This window comes from Aulonocara stuartgranti (assembly GCF_965226115.1).
Source record: "Aulonocara stuartgranti genome assembly, chromosome: 22".
Taxonomy (NCBI): Eukaryota; Metazoa; Chordata; class Actinopteri; order Cichliformes; family Cichlidae; genus Aulonocara; species Aulonocara stuartgranti.
Window position 1 is genome coordinate 38,639,135 of NC_138957.1, and position 15,000 is coordinate 38,654,134.

At 49.1% G+C, this 15,000-nt stretch overlaps 1 long non-coding RNA gene across 5 annotated transcripts in view; it reads right to left on the reverse strand.

Moving 5' to 3' along the window:
• Positions 1-15,000, reverse strand: part of LOC309699058 — a 20,684-nt gene that overhangs the window by 2,283 nt on the left and 3,401 nt on the right. For 3 of the 5 annotated variants that reach the window (XR_014274239.1, XR_014274240.1, XR_014274241.1), the window contains exons 3-9: positions 14,003-14,181; positions 11,833-12,033; positions 9,783-10,761; positions 7,636-7,814; positions 5,476-5,676; positions 3,426-4,408; positions 1,292-1,492 (exon numbers count right to left, since the gene is read on the reverse strand). This is a non-coding gene — a long non-coding RNA (uncharacterized lncRNA). Of the gene's footprint in view, positions 1-1,291; positions 1,493-1,943; positions 2,228-3,425; positions 4,409-5,475; positions 5,677-7,635; positions 7,815-9,782; positions 10,762-11,832; positions 12,034-14,002; positions 14,182-15,000 lie in introns of those variants that run through there. The other 2 variants (XR_014274242.1, XR_014274243.1) reach the window with 2 other exon arrangements.

A 15,000-nucleotide genomic window follows, 5' to 3' on the forward strand; every position in this document is an offset into this window, starting at 1 on the left:
GTCCACCACCACTGTACTCAGCAGGCCCTGCCGGGTCGTTCGACACGCAGCATGGCAGGGATCGGTGACATAACATGTAGCAGTTTCCCTTCACAGAAGCGTCTGCAGCAGGTGGGTGGAGGAGGAGGCAGCAGAACCAGGCCTTTGGAGCACTGTGTCATCTCCTGGTCCTGATGCTTTGAATCTCCCTCTCTGTCTGTCTGTCTGTCACACACACACACACACACACACACACACACACACACACACAGAAGCTGGTCAAGTGCTGTGCAACTGGGATTGCACCTGTCGTCCACAGGAGGGCGCCTAGCTGGGAAGTCCAGTACATTCCATATTAAAGTTGTTGCAAGTGCATTTTTTGTGTAAAAGACAGACACACACACACACACACACACACACACAGTAAGGTCTGAAGTGCAAAATTTGAATTACATTCCTTTGTATCTCTCCCTCTCTCTCTCTCTCTCTCTCTCTCTCTCTCTCTCTGTCTCTCTCTCTCTCTCTCTGTCTCTCTGTCTCTCTCTCTGTCAACACACACACACACACACACACTCACACACACCAAAGCACACAGACAGAAGCTGGTCACAACTGCTGTGCAACTGGGATTGAACCAGGGGGGCTCCCTCTGCTGGCTCAATGCGGTACAAAGTGTCAGAAGCTGTTAGATATCTGCTTTTGACAATCAATTGCACCTGTCATCCACAGGAGGGCGCCTAGCTGGGAAGTCCAGTACATTCCATATTAAAGTTGTTGCAAGTGCATTTTTTGTGTAAAAGACAGACACACACACACACACACACACACACACACACACACACACACACACACACTGTAAGGTCTGAAGTGCAAAATTTGAATTACATTCCTTTGTATCTCTCCCTCTCTCTCTCTCTCTCTCTCTCTCTGTCTCTCTCTCTCTCTCTCTCTCTCTGTCAACACACACACACACACACACACACACACACACACACACACTCAATGGAGTATAAAATAAAGACCGGGGCAGTTCTCTCACTGGAGTCTCTTAGAGTGGAGGCTGCCCTTGCTAGCAAGAAGTTCTGTGTGTTTCTCTTCTCTGAGTCTTTACTGAAGAAGTGTTTTATAACATTTTCCTTAACAACTGACATGTGTTTTTTGTGTAAAAGAGAGAGAGACACACACACACACACACACACACTCACACTCACAGGCTCAGAGATGAGGGAAAAACAACAGAAATCAGGATAGATTTTAATGTCAGGAGATGCCCTGTGATGCTGGGGCCATTGTGTAAGATTGGAATGTGTACCAGTGGCTGGTGGGTGGTCCTTGAAGGTCCCGGGAGGAGGCGGCGAGGAGGCAGCGGGTGGCTGGGCTTGAGCTGTGGATCAGGGACGTCATTAATTCTGCCTGGTGCTGCGTGTGCCCTGTGCAGCTTGGATGTCTGCCGCTGACGCTCTGTGGTTCCTGTTCTGCTGATCTCCTGGTCCACACACGGCTTCAGGGTGTACTGTACAAGGGGAGAAGAAATGCATCATTGGTTACCAAAATAAAACAGTGTCTTTCTGCCTGTGTCATTCTGTTTGGTTTCTTTGAGCGTTTGTTTCTTAAATACACAGCAAGTGTCACTCTCTCTCTCTCTCTGTCACACACACACACACACACACACACACACACACACACACACACACACACACACACACACACAGACACTGTGAGGTCTGCAGTTCAAAATTTGAATCTCAGAGCTTGGTGTTTTTGTCTCCCTCCAGTGGACAAATGCAGGTATGATGAGGGTTGGTTAGGTTAGGGGGTAATAGCCAGAGCTTGACGGAATAAAATGGAATAACTGGGAAAGTAAGTGTCGTAGAGGGATGAAAGTGGTGTCTACGGGGGGGTTTCGGGGTGCTCCGGACACCCTGGTGAAGACCCCATGTCGATAGCACCAACGGTTCTGGACTTGGTGTAAATGGGTCCAAATTTGACGGAATAAAAAGGTCAAAGTGGCAGATAGGAGTGTCCGATCGGGCCGATTCCACCACCACTGTACTCAGCAGGCCCTGCCGGGTCGTTCGACACGCAGCATGGCAGGGATCGGTGACATAACATGTAGCAGTTTCCCTTCACAGAAGCGTCTGCAGCAGGTGGGTGGAGGAGGAGGCAGCAGAACCAGGCCTTTGGAGCACTGTGTCATCTCCTGGTCCTGATGCTTTGAATCTCCCTCTCTGTCTGTCTGTCTGTCTGTCTGTCACACACACACACACACACACAGAAGCTGGTCAAGTGCTGTGCAACTGGGATTGCACCTGTCGTCCACAGGAGGGCGCCTAGCTGGGAAGTCCAGTACATTCCATATTAAAGTTGTTGCAAGTGCATTTTTTGTGTAAAAGACAGACACACACACACACACACACACACACACACACACACACACACACACACACACAGTAAGGTCTGAAGTGCAAAATTTGAATTACATTCCTTTGTATCTCTCCCTCTCTCTCTCTCTCTCTCTCTCTCTCTCTCTCTGTCTCTCTCTCTCTCTCTCAACACACACACACACACACTCACACACACCAAAGCACACAGACAGAAGCTGGTCACAACTGCTGTGCAACTGGGATTGAACCAGGGGGGCTCCCTCTGCTGGCTCAATGCGGTACAAAGTGTCAGAAGCTGTTAGATATCTGCTTTTGACAATCAATTGCACCTGTCATCCACAGGAGGGCGCCTAGCTGGGAAGTCCAGTACATTCCATATTAAAGTTGTTGCAAGTGCATTTTTTGTGTAAAAGACAGACACACACACACACACACACACACACACTGTAAGGTCTGAAGTGCAAAATTTGAATTACATTCCTTTGTATCTCTCCCTCTCTCTCTCTCTCTCTCTCTCTCTCTGTCTCTCTCTCTCTCTCTCTCTCTCTGTCAACACACACACACACACACACACACACACACACACACACACACACACACACTGTAAGGTCTGAAGTGCAAAATTTGAATTACATTCCTTTGTATCTCTCCCTCTCTCTCTCTCTCTCTGTCTCTCTCTCTCTCTCTCTGTCAACACACACACACACACACACACGCACACACACACGCTCAATGGAGTATAAAATAAAGACCGGGGCAGTTCTCTCACTGGAGTCTCTTAGAGTGGAGGCTGCCCTTGCTAGCAAGAAGTTCTGTGTGTTTCTCTTCTCTGAGTCTTTACTGAAGAAGTGTTTTATAACATTTTCCTTAACAACTGACATGTGTTTTTTGTGTAAAAGAGAGAGAGACACACACACACACACACACACACACACACACACACACACACACTCACACTCAGCGGCTCAGAGATGAGGGAAAAACAACAGAAATCAGGATAGATTTTAATGTCAGGAGATGCCCTGTGATGCTGGGGCCATTGTGTAAGATTGGAATGTGTACCAGTGGCTGGTGGGTGGTCCTTGAAGGTCCCGGGAGGAGGCGGCGAGGAGGCAGCGGGTGGCTGGGCTTCGGCCTTGGCCCAGGAACGTCATTTATTCTGCGTGGTGCCGCGTGTGCCCTGTGCAGCTTCGATGTGTGCGGCTGACGCTCTGTGGTTCCTGTTCCTGTCATAAAAGGCCCTGTACAAGGGGATAAGAAATGCATCATTGGTTACCAAAATAAAACAGTGTCTTTCTGCCTGTGTCATTCTGTTTGGTTTCTTTGAGCGTTTGTTTCTTAAATACACAGCAAGTGTCACTCTCTCTCTCTCTCTCTCTGTCACACACACACACACACACACACCAAAGCACACACACCAAAGCGCGCGCACACACACACACACACACACACACACCAAAGCACGCACACACACACACACACACACACACACACACACAGACACAGACACTGTGAGGTTTGCAGTGCAAAATTTGAATTTTAGTGCATGGTGATTTGTCTCCCTCCAGTGGCCCACGGCAGGTATGATGAGGCTTAAATGATAGGTTATGGGGAAAAAGCCAGGAGAGGATGGGACAAAAGTGGAATAACTGAAAAAGTAAGAGGTGTAGAGGGCTGATGTTGGTGTCTAGGTGGGGGTTTTGGTGGGTGCCGGACGCTGTGGCGAAGAGGCCACGCCGATGGCTTCTTCGGTTCTGGAGATATGGCGAATCGGACCAAAAAGGATGGGACAAAACGGTCCCAGTCGGAGAAAGGAAGGTGCAGAGGGCCTGGGTCCACCACCACTGTACTCAGCAGGCCCTGCCGGGTCGTTCGACACGCAGCATGGCAGGGATCGGTGACATAACATGTAGCAGTTTCCCTTCACAGAAGCGTCTGCAGCAGGTGGGTGGAGGAGGAGGCAGCAGAACCAGGCCTTTGGAGCACTGTGTCATCTCCTGGTCCTGATGCTTTGAATCTCCCTCTCTGTCTGTCTGTCTGTCTGTCTGTCACACACACACACACACACACACACACACACACACACAGAAGCTGGTCAAGTGCTGTGCAACTGGGATTGCACCTGTCGTCCACAGGAGGGCGCCTAGCTGGGAAGTCCAGTACATTCCATATTAAAGTTGTTGCAAGTGCATTTTTTGTGTAAAAGACAGACACACACACACACACACACACACACACACACACACACACACACAGTAAGGTCTGAAGTGCAAAATTTGAATTACATTCCTTTGTATCTCTCCCTCTCTCTCTCTCTCTCTCTCTCTCTCTCTCTCTGTCTCTCTCTCTCTCTCTCTGTCAACACACACACACACACACACACACTCACACACACCAAAGCACACAGACAGAAGCTGGTCACAACTGCTGTGCAACTGGGATTGAACCAGGGGGGCTCCCTCTGCTGGCTCAATGCGGTACAAAGTGTCAGAAGCTGTTAGATATCTGCTTTTGACAATCAATTGCACCTGTCATCCACAGGAGGGCGCCTAGCTGGGAAGTCCAGTACATTCCATATTAAAGTTGTTGCAAGTGCATTTTTTGTGTAAAAGACAGACACACACACACACACACACACACACACACACACACACTGTAAGGTCTGAAGTGCAAAATTTGAATTACATTCCTTTGTATCTCTCCCTCTCTCTCTCTCTCTCTCTCTCTCTGTCTCTCTCTCTCTCTCTCTCTCTCTGTCAACACACACACACACACACACACACACACACACACACACACTCAATGGAGTATAAAATAAAGACCGGGGCAGTTCTCTCACTGGAGTCTCTTAGAGTGGAGGCTGCCCTTGCTAGCAAGAAGTTCTGTGTGTTTCTCTTCTCTGAGTCTTTACTGAAGAAGTGTTTTATAACATTTTCCTTAACAACTGACATGTGTTTTTTGTGTAAAAGAGAGAGAGACACACACACACACACACACACACTCACACTCACAGGCTCAGAGATGAGGGAAAAACAACAGAAATCAGGATAGATTTTAATGTCAGGAGATGCCCTGTGATGCTGGGGCCATTGTGTAAGATTGGAATGTGTACCAGTGGCTGGTGGGTGGTCCTTGAAGGTCCCGGGAGGAGGCGGCGAGGAGGCAGCGGGTGGCTGGGCTTGAGCTGTGGATCAGGGACGTCATTAATTCTGCCTGGTGCTGCGTGTGCCCTGTGCAGCTTGGATGTCTGCCGCTGACGCTCTGTGGTTCCTGTTCTGCTGATCTCCTGGTCCACACACGGCTTCAGGGTGTACTGTACAAGGGGAGAAGAAATGCATCATTGGTTACCAAAATAAAACAGTGTCTTTCTGCCTGTGTCATTCTGTTTGGTTTCTTTGAGCGTTTGTTTCTTAAATACACAGCAAGTGTCACTCTCTCTCTCTCTCTGTCACACACACACACACACACACACACACACACACACACACACACACACACACACACACACACACACACACACAGACACTGTGAGGTCTGCAGTTCAAAATTTGAATCTCAGAGCTTGGTGTTTTTGTCTCCCTCCAGTGGACAAATGCAGGTATGATGAGGGTTGGTTAGGTTAGGGGGTAATAGCCAGAGCTTGACGGAATAAAATGGAATAACTGGGAAAGTAAGTGTCGTAGAGGGATGAAAGTGGTGTCTACGGGGGGGTTTCGGGGTGCTCCGGACACCCTGGTGAAGACCCCATGTCGATAGCACCAACGGTTCTGGACTTGGTGTAAATGGGTCCAAATTTGACGGAATAAAAAGGTCAAAGTGGCAGATAGGAGTGTCCGATCGGGCCGATTCCACCACCACTGTACTCAGCAGGCCCTGCCGGGTCGTTCGACACGCAGCATGGCAGGGATCGGTGACATAACATGTAGCAGTTTCCCTTCACAGAAGCGTCTGCAGCAGGTGGGTGGAGGAGGAGGCAGCAGAACCAGGCCTTTGGAGCACTGTGTCATCTCCTGGTCCTGATGCTTTGAATCTCCCTCTCTGTCTGTCTGTCTGTCTGTCTGTCTGTCACACACACACACACACACACACACACACACACACACACACACAGAAGCTGGTCAAGTGCTGTGCAACTGGGATTGCACCTGTCGTCCACAGGAGGGCGCCTAGCTGGGAAGTCCAGTACATTCCATATTAAAGTTGTTGCAAGTGCATTTTTTGTGTAAAAGACAGACACACACACACACACACACACACACACAGTAAGGTCTGAAGTGCAAAATTTGAATTACATTCCTTTGTATCTCTCCCTCTCTCTCTCTCTCTCTCTCTCTCTCTCTCTCTGTCTCTCTCTCTCTCTCTCTGTCTCTCTCTCTCTCTCTCTGTCAACACACACACACACACACACACTCACACACACCAAAGCACACAGACAGAAGCTGGTCACAACTGCTGTGCAACTGGGATTGAACCAGGGGGGCTCCCTCTGCTGGCTCAATGCGGTACAAAGTGTCAGAAGCTGTTAGATATCTGCTTTTGACAATCAATTGCACCTGTCATCCACAGGAGGGCGCCTAGCTGGGAAGTCCAGTACATTCCATATTAAAGTTGTTGCAAGTGCATTTTTTGTGTAAAAGACAGACACACACACACACACACACACACACACACACACACACTGTAAGGTCTGAAGTGCAAAATTTGAATTACATTCCTTTGTATCTCTCCCTCTCTCTCTGTCTCTCTCTCTCTCTCTCTCTCTCTGTCAACACACACACACACACACACACACACACACACACACACACACACACACACTGTAAGGTCTGAAGTGCAAAATTTGAATTACATTCCTTTGTATCTCTCCCTCTCTCTCTCTCTCTCTGTCTCTCTCTCTCTCTCTCTGTCAACACACACACACACACACACACGCACACACACACGCTCAATGGAGTATAAAATAAAGACCGGGGCAGTTCTCTCACTGGAGTCTCTTAGAGTGGAGGCTGCCCTTGCTAGCAAGAAGTTCTGTGTGTTTCTCTTCTCTGAGTCTTTACTGAAGAAGTGTTTTATAACATTTTCCTTAACAACTGACATGTGTTTTTTGTGTAAAAGAGAGAGAGACACACACACACACACACACACACACACACACACACACTCACACTCAGCGGCTCAGAGATGAGGGAAAAACAACAGAAATCAGGATAGATTTTAATGTCAGGAGATGCCCTGTGATGCTGGGGCCATTGTGTAAGATTGGAATGTGTACCAGTGGCTGGTGGGTGGTCCTTGAAGGTCCCAGGAGGAGGCGGCGAGGAGGCAGCGGGTGGCTGGGCTTCGGCCTTGGCCCAGGAACGTCATTTATTCTGCGTGGTGCCGCGTGTGCCCTGTGCAGCTTCGATGTGTGCGGCTGACGCTCTGTGGTTCCTGTTCCTGTCATAAAAGGCCCTGTACAAGGGGATAAGAAATGCATCATTGGTTACCAAAATAAAACAGTGTCTTTCTGCCTGTGTCATTCTGTTTGGTTTCTTTGAGCGTTTGTTTCTTAAATACACAGCAAGTGTCACTCTCTCTCTCTCTCTCTCTGTCACACACACACACACACACACACACCAAAGCACACACACCAAAGCGCGCACACACACACACACACACACACACACCAAAGCGTGCACACACACACACACACACACACACACACAGACACAGACACTGTGAGGTTTGCAGTGCAAAATTTGAATTTTAGTGCATGGTGATTTGTCTCCCTCCAGTGGCCCACGGCAGGTATGATGAGGCTTAAATGATAGGTTATGGGGAAAAAGCCAGGAGAGGATGGGACAAAAGTGGAATAACTGAAAAAGTAAGAGGTGTAGAGGGCTGATGTTGGTGTCTAGGTGGGGGTTTTGGTGGGTGCCGGACGCTGTGGCGAAGAGGCCACGCCGATGGCTTCTTCGGTTCTGGAGATATGGCGAATCGGACCAAAAAGGATGGGACAAAACGGTCCCAGTCGGAGAAAGGAAGGTGCAGAGGGCCTGGGTCCACCACCACTGTACTCAGCAGGCCCTGCCGGGTCGTTCGACACGCAGCATGGCAGGGATCGGTGACATAACATGTAGCAGTTTCCCTTCACAGAAGCGTCTGCAGCAGGTGGGTGGAGGAGGAGGCAGCAGAACCAGGCCTTTGGAGCACTGTGTCATCTCCTGGTCCTGATGCTTTGAATCTCCCTCTCTGTCTGTCTGTCTGTCTGTCACACACACACACACACACACACACACACAGAAGCTGGTCAAGTGCTGTGCAACTGGGATTGCACCTGTCGTCCACAGGAGGGCGCCTAGCTGGGAAGTCCAGTACATTCCATATTAAAGTTGTTGCAAGTGCATTTTTTGTGTAAAAGACAGACACACACACACACACACACACACACACACACACACAGTAAGGTCTGAAGTGCAAAATTTGAATTACATTCCTTTGTATCTCTCCCTCTCTCTGTCTCTCTCTCTCTCTCTCTGTCAACACACACACACACACACACACACTCACACACACCAAAGCACACAGACAGAAGCTGGTCACAACTGCTGTGCAACTGGGATTGAACCAGGGGGGCTCCCTCTGCTGGCTCAATGCGGTACAAAGTGTCAGAAGCTGTTAGATATCTGCTTTTGACAATCAATTGCACCTGTCATCCACAGGAGGGCGCCTAGCTGGGAAGTCCAGTACATTCCATATTAAAGTTGTTGCAAGTGCATTTTTTGTGTAAAAGACAGACACACACACACACACACACACACACACACACACACACTGTAAGGTCTGAAGTGCAAAATTTGAATTACATTCCTTTGTATCTCTCCCTCTCTCTCTGTCTCTCTCTCTCTCTCTCTCTCTCTGTCAACACACACACACACACACACACACACACACACACACACACACACACACACTGTAAGGTCTGAAGTGCAAAATTTGAATTACATTCCTTTGTATCTCTCCCTCTCTCTCTCTCTCTCTGTCTCTCTCTCTCTCTCTCTGTCAACACACACACACACACACACACGCACACACACACGCTCAATGGAGTATAAAATAAAGACCGGGGCAGTTCTCTCACTGGAGTCTCTTAGAGTGGAGGCTGCCCTTGCTAGCAAGAAGTTCTGTGTGTTTCTCTTCTCTGAGTCTTTACTGAAGAAGTGTTTTATAACATTTTCCTTAACAACTGACATGTGTTTTTTGTGTAAAAGAGAGAGAGACACACACACACACACACACACACACACACACACACACACACACACACACTCACACTCAGCGGCTCAGAGATGAGGGAAAAACAACAGAAATCAGGATAGATTTTAATGTCAGGAGATGCCCTGTGATGCTGGGGCCATTGTGTAAGATTGGAATGTGTACCAGTGGCTGGTGGGTGGTCCTTGAAGGTCCCAGGAGGAGGCGGCGAGGAGGCAGCGGGTGGCTGGGCTTCGGCCTTGGCCCAGGAACGTCATTTATTCTGCGTGGTGCCGCGTGTGCCCTGTGCAGCTTCGATGTGTGCGGCTGACGCTCTGTGGTTCCTGTTCCTGTCATAAAAGGCCCTGTACAAGGGGATAAGAAATGCATCATTGGTTACCAAAATAAAACAGTGTCTTTCTGCCTGTGTCATTCTGTTTGGTTTCTTTGAGCGTTTGTTTCTTAAATACACAGCAAGTGTCACTCTCTCTCTCTCTCTCTCTGTCACACACACACACACACACACACACCAAAGCACACACACCAAAGCGCGCACACACACACACACACACACACACACCAAAGCGCGCACACACACACACACACACACACACACACAGACACAGACACTGTGAGGTTTGCAGTGCAAAATTTGAATTTTAGTGCATGGTGATTTGTCTCCCTCCAGTGGCCCACGGCAGGTATGATGAGGCTTAAATGATAGGTTATGGGGAAAAAGCCAGGAGAGGATGGGACAAAAGTGGAATAACTGAAAAAGTAAGAGGTGTAGAGGGCTGATGTTGGTGTCTAGGTGGGGGTTTTGGTGGGTGCCGGACGCTGTGGCGAAGAGGCCACGCCGATGGCTTCTTCGGTTCTGGAGATATGGCGAATCGGACCAAAAAGGATGGGACAAAACGGTCCCAGTCGGAGAAAGGAAGGTGCAGAGGGCCTGGGTCCACCACCACTGTACTCAGCAGGCCCTGCCGGGTCGTTCGACACGCAGCATGGCAGGGATCGGTGACATAACATGTAGCAGTTTCCCTTCACAGAAGCGTCTGCAGCAGGTGGGTGGAGGAGGAGGCAGCAGAACCAGGCCTTTGGAGCACTGTGTCATCTCCTGGTCCTGATGCTTTGAATCTCCCTCTCTGTCTGTCTGTCTGTCTGTCTGTCACACACACACACACACACACACACACACACACACACACACACAGAAGCTGGTCAAGTGCTGTGCAACTGGGATTGCACCTGTCGTCCACAGGAGGGCGCCTAGCTGGGAAGTCCAGTACATTCCATATTAAAGTTGTTGCAAGTGCATTTTTTGTGTAAAAGACAGACACACACACACACACACACACACACACACACAGTAAGGTCTGAAGTGCAAAATTTGAATTACATTCCTTTGTATCTCTCCCTCTCTCTCTCTCTCTCTCTCTCTCTCTCTCTCTGTCTCTCTCTCTCTCTCTCTGTCAACACACACACACACACACACACACACACTCACACACACCAAAGCACACAGACAGAAGCTGGTCACAACTGCTGTGCAACTGGGATTGAACCAGGGGGGCTCCCTCTGCTGGCTCAATGCGGTACAAAGTGTCAGAAGCTGTTAGATATCTGCTTTTGACAATCAATTGCACCTGTCATCCACAGGAGGGCGCCTAGCTGGGAAGTCCAGTACATTCCATATTAAAGTTGTTGCAAGTGCATTTTTTGTGTAAAAGACAGACACACACACACACACACACACACACACACACACACACACAGTAAGGTCTGAAGTGCAAAATTTGAATTACATTCCTTTGTATCTCTCCCTCTCTCTCTCTCTCTCTCTCTCTCTGTCTCTCTCTCTCTCTCTCTCTCTCTGTCAACACACACACACACACACACACACACACACACTCAATGGAGTATAAAATAAAGACCGGGGCAGTTCTCTCACTGGAGTCTCTTAGAGTGGAGGCTGCCCTTGCTAGCAAGAAGTTCTGTGTGTTTCTCTTCTCTGAGTCTTTACTGAAGAAGTGTTTTATAACATTTTCCTTAACAACTGACATGTGTTTTTTGTGTAAAAGAGAGAGAGACACACACACACACACACACACACACACACACACACACACACTCACAGGCTCAGAGATGAGGGAAAAACAACAGAAATCAGGATAGATTTTAATGTCAGGAGATGCCCTGTGATGCTGGGGCCATTGTGTAAGATTGGAATGTGTACCAGTGGCTGGTGGGTGGTCCTTGAAGGTCCCGGGAGGAGGCGGCGAGGAGGCAGCGGGTGGCTGGGCTTGAGCTGTGGATCAGGGACGTCATTAATTCTGCCTGGTGCTGCGTGTGCCCTGTGCAGCTTGGATGTCTGCCGCTGACGCTCTGTGGTTCCTGTTCTGCTGATCTCCTGGTCCACACACGGCTTCAGGGTGTACTGTACAAGGGGAGAAGAAATGCATCATTGGTTACCAAAATAAAACAGTGTCTTTCTGCCTGTGTCATTCTGTTTGGTTTCTTTGAGCGTTTGTTTCTTAAATACACAGCAAGTGTCACTCTCTCTCTCTCTCTGTCACACACACACACACACACACACACACACACACACACACACACACACACACACACACACACACACACACACACACAGACACTGTGAGGTCTGCAGTTCAAAATTTGAATCTCAGAGCTTGGTGTTTTTGTCTCCCTCCAGTGGACAAATGCAGGTATGATGAGGGTTGGTTAGGTTAGGGGGTAATAGCCAGAGCTTGACGGAATAAAATGGAATAACTGGGAAAGTAAGTGTCGTAGAGGGATGAAAGTGGTGTCTACGGGGGGGTTTCGGGGTGCTCCGGACACCCTGGTGAAGACCCCATGTCGATAGCACCAACGGTTCTGGACTTGGTGTAAATGGGTCCAAATTTGACGGAATAAAAAGGTCAAAGTGGCAGATAGGAGTGTCCGATCGGGCCGATTCCACCACCACTGTACTCAGCAGGCCCTGCCGGGTCGTTCGACACGCAGCATGGCAGGGATCGGTGACATAACATGTAGCAGTTTCCCTTCACAGAAGCGTCTGCAGCAGGTGGGTGGAGGAGGAGGCAGCAGAACCAGGCCTTTGGAGCACTGTGTCATCTCCTGGTCCTGATGCTTTGAATCTCCCTCTCTGTCTGTCTGTCTGTCTGTCTGTCTGTCACACACACACACACACACACACACACACACACACACACACACAGAAGCTGGTCAAGTGCTGTGCAACTGGGATTGCACCTGTCGTCCACAGGAGGGCGCCTAGCTGGGAAGTCCAGTACATTCCATATTAAAGTTGTTGCAAGTGCATTTTTTGTGTAAAAGACAGACACACACACACACACACACACACACACAGTAAGGTCTGAAGTGCAAAATTTGAATTACATTCCTTTGTATCTCTCCCTCTCTCTCTCTCTCTCTCTCTCTCTCTCTCTCTGTCTCTCTCTCTCTCTCTCTGTCTCTCTCTCTCTCTCTCTGTCAACACACACACACACACACACACTCACACACACCAAAGCACACAGACAGAAGCTGGTCACAACTGCTGTGCAACTGGGATTGAACCAGGGGGGCTCCCTCTGCTGGCTCAATGCGGTACAAAGTGTCAGAAGCTGTTAGATATCTGCTTTTGACAATCAATTGCACCTGTCATCCACAGGAGGGCGCCTAGCTGGGAAGTCCAGTACATTCCATATTAAAGTTGTTGCAAGTGCATTTTTTGTGTAAAAGACAGACACACACACACACACACACACACACACACACACACACTGTAAGGTCTGAAGTGCAAAATTTGAATTACATTCCTTTGTATCTCTCCCTCTCTCTCTGTCTCTCTCTCTCTCTCTCTCTCTCTGTCAACACACACACACACACACACACACACACACACACACACACACACACACTGTAAGGTCTGAAGTGCAAAATTTGAATTACATTCCTTTGTATCTCTCCCTCTCTCTCTCTCTCTCTGTCTCTCTCTCTCTCTCTCTGTCAACACACACACACACACACACACGCACACACACACGCTCAATGGAGTATAAAATAAAGACCGGGGCAGTTCTCTCACTGGAGTCTCTTAGAGTGGAGGCTGCCCTTGCTAGCAAGAAGTTCTGTGTGTTTCTCTTCTCTGAGTCTTTACTGAAGAAGTGTTTTATAACATTTTCCTTAACAACTGACATGTGTTTTTTGTGTAAAAGAGAGAGAGACACACACACACACACACACACACACACACACACACACACACACACTCACACTCAGCGGCTCAGAGATGAGGGAAAAACAACAGAAATCAGGATAGATTTTAATGTCAGGAGATGCCCTGTGATGCTGGGGCCATTGTGTAAGATTGGAATGTGTACCAGTGGCTGGTGGGTGGTCCTTGAAGGTCCCAGGAGGAGGCGGCGAGGAGGCAGCGGGTGGCTGGGCTTCGGCCTTGGCCCAGGAACGTCATTTATTCTGCGTGGTGCCGCGTGTGCCCTGTGCAGCTTCGATGTGTGCGGCTGACGCTCTGTGGTTCCTGTTCCTGTCATAAAAGGCCCTGTACAAGGGGATAAGAAATGCATCATTGGTTACCAAAATAAAACAGTGTCTTTCTGCCTGTGTCATTCTGTTTGGTTTCTTTGAGCGTTTGTTTCTTAAATACACAGCAAGTGTCACTCTCTCTCTCTCTCTCTCTGTCACACACACACACACACACACACACCAAAGCACACACACCAAAGCGCGCACACACACACACACACACACACACACCAAAGCGTGCACACACACACACACACACACACACACACAGACACAGACACTGTGAGGTTTGCAGTGCAAAATTTGAATTTTAGTGCATGGTGATTTGTCTCCCTCCAGTGGCCCACGGCAGGTATGATGAGGCTTAAATGATAGGTTATGGGGAAAAAGCCAGGAGAGGATGGGACAAAAGTGGAATAACTGAAAAAGTAAGAGGTGTAGAGGGCTGATGTTGGTGTCTAGGTGGGGGTTTTGGTGGGTGCCGGACGCTGTGGCGAAGAGGCCACGCCGATGGCTTCTTCGGTTCTGGAGATATGGCGAATCGGACCAAAAAGGATGGGACAAAACGGTCCCAGTCGGAGAAAGGAAGGTGCAGAGGGCCTGGGTCCACCACCACTGTACTCAGCAGGCCCTGCCGGGTCGTTCGACACGCAGCATGGCAGGGATCGGTGACATAACATGTAGCAGTTTCCCTTCACAGAAGCGTCTGCAGCAGGTGGGTGGAGGAGGAGGCAGCAGAACCAGGCCTTTGGAGCACTGTGTCATCTCCTGGTCCTGATGCTTTGAATCTCCCTCTCTGTCTGTCTGTCTGTCTGTCACACACACACACACACAC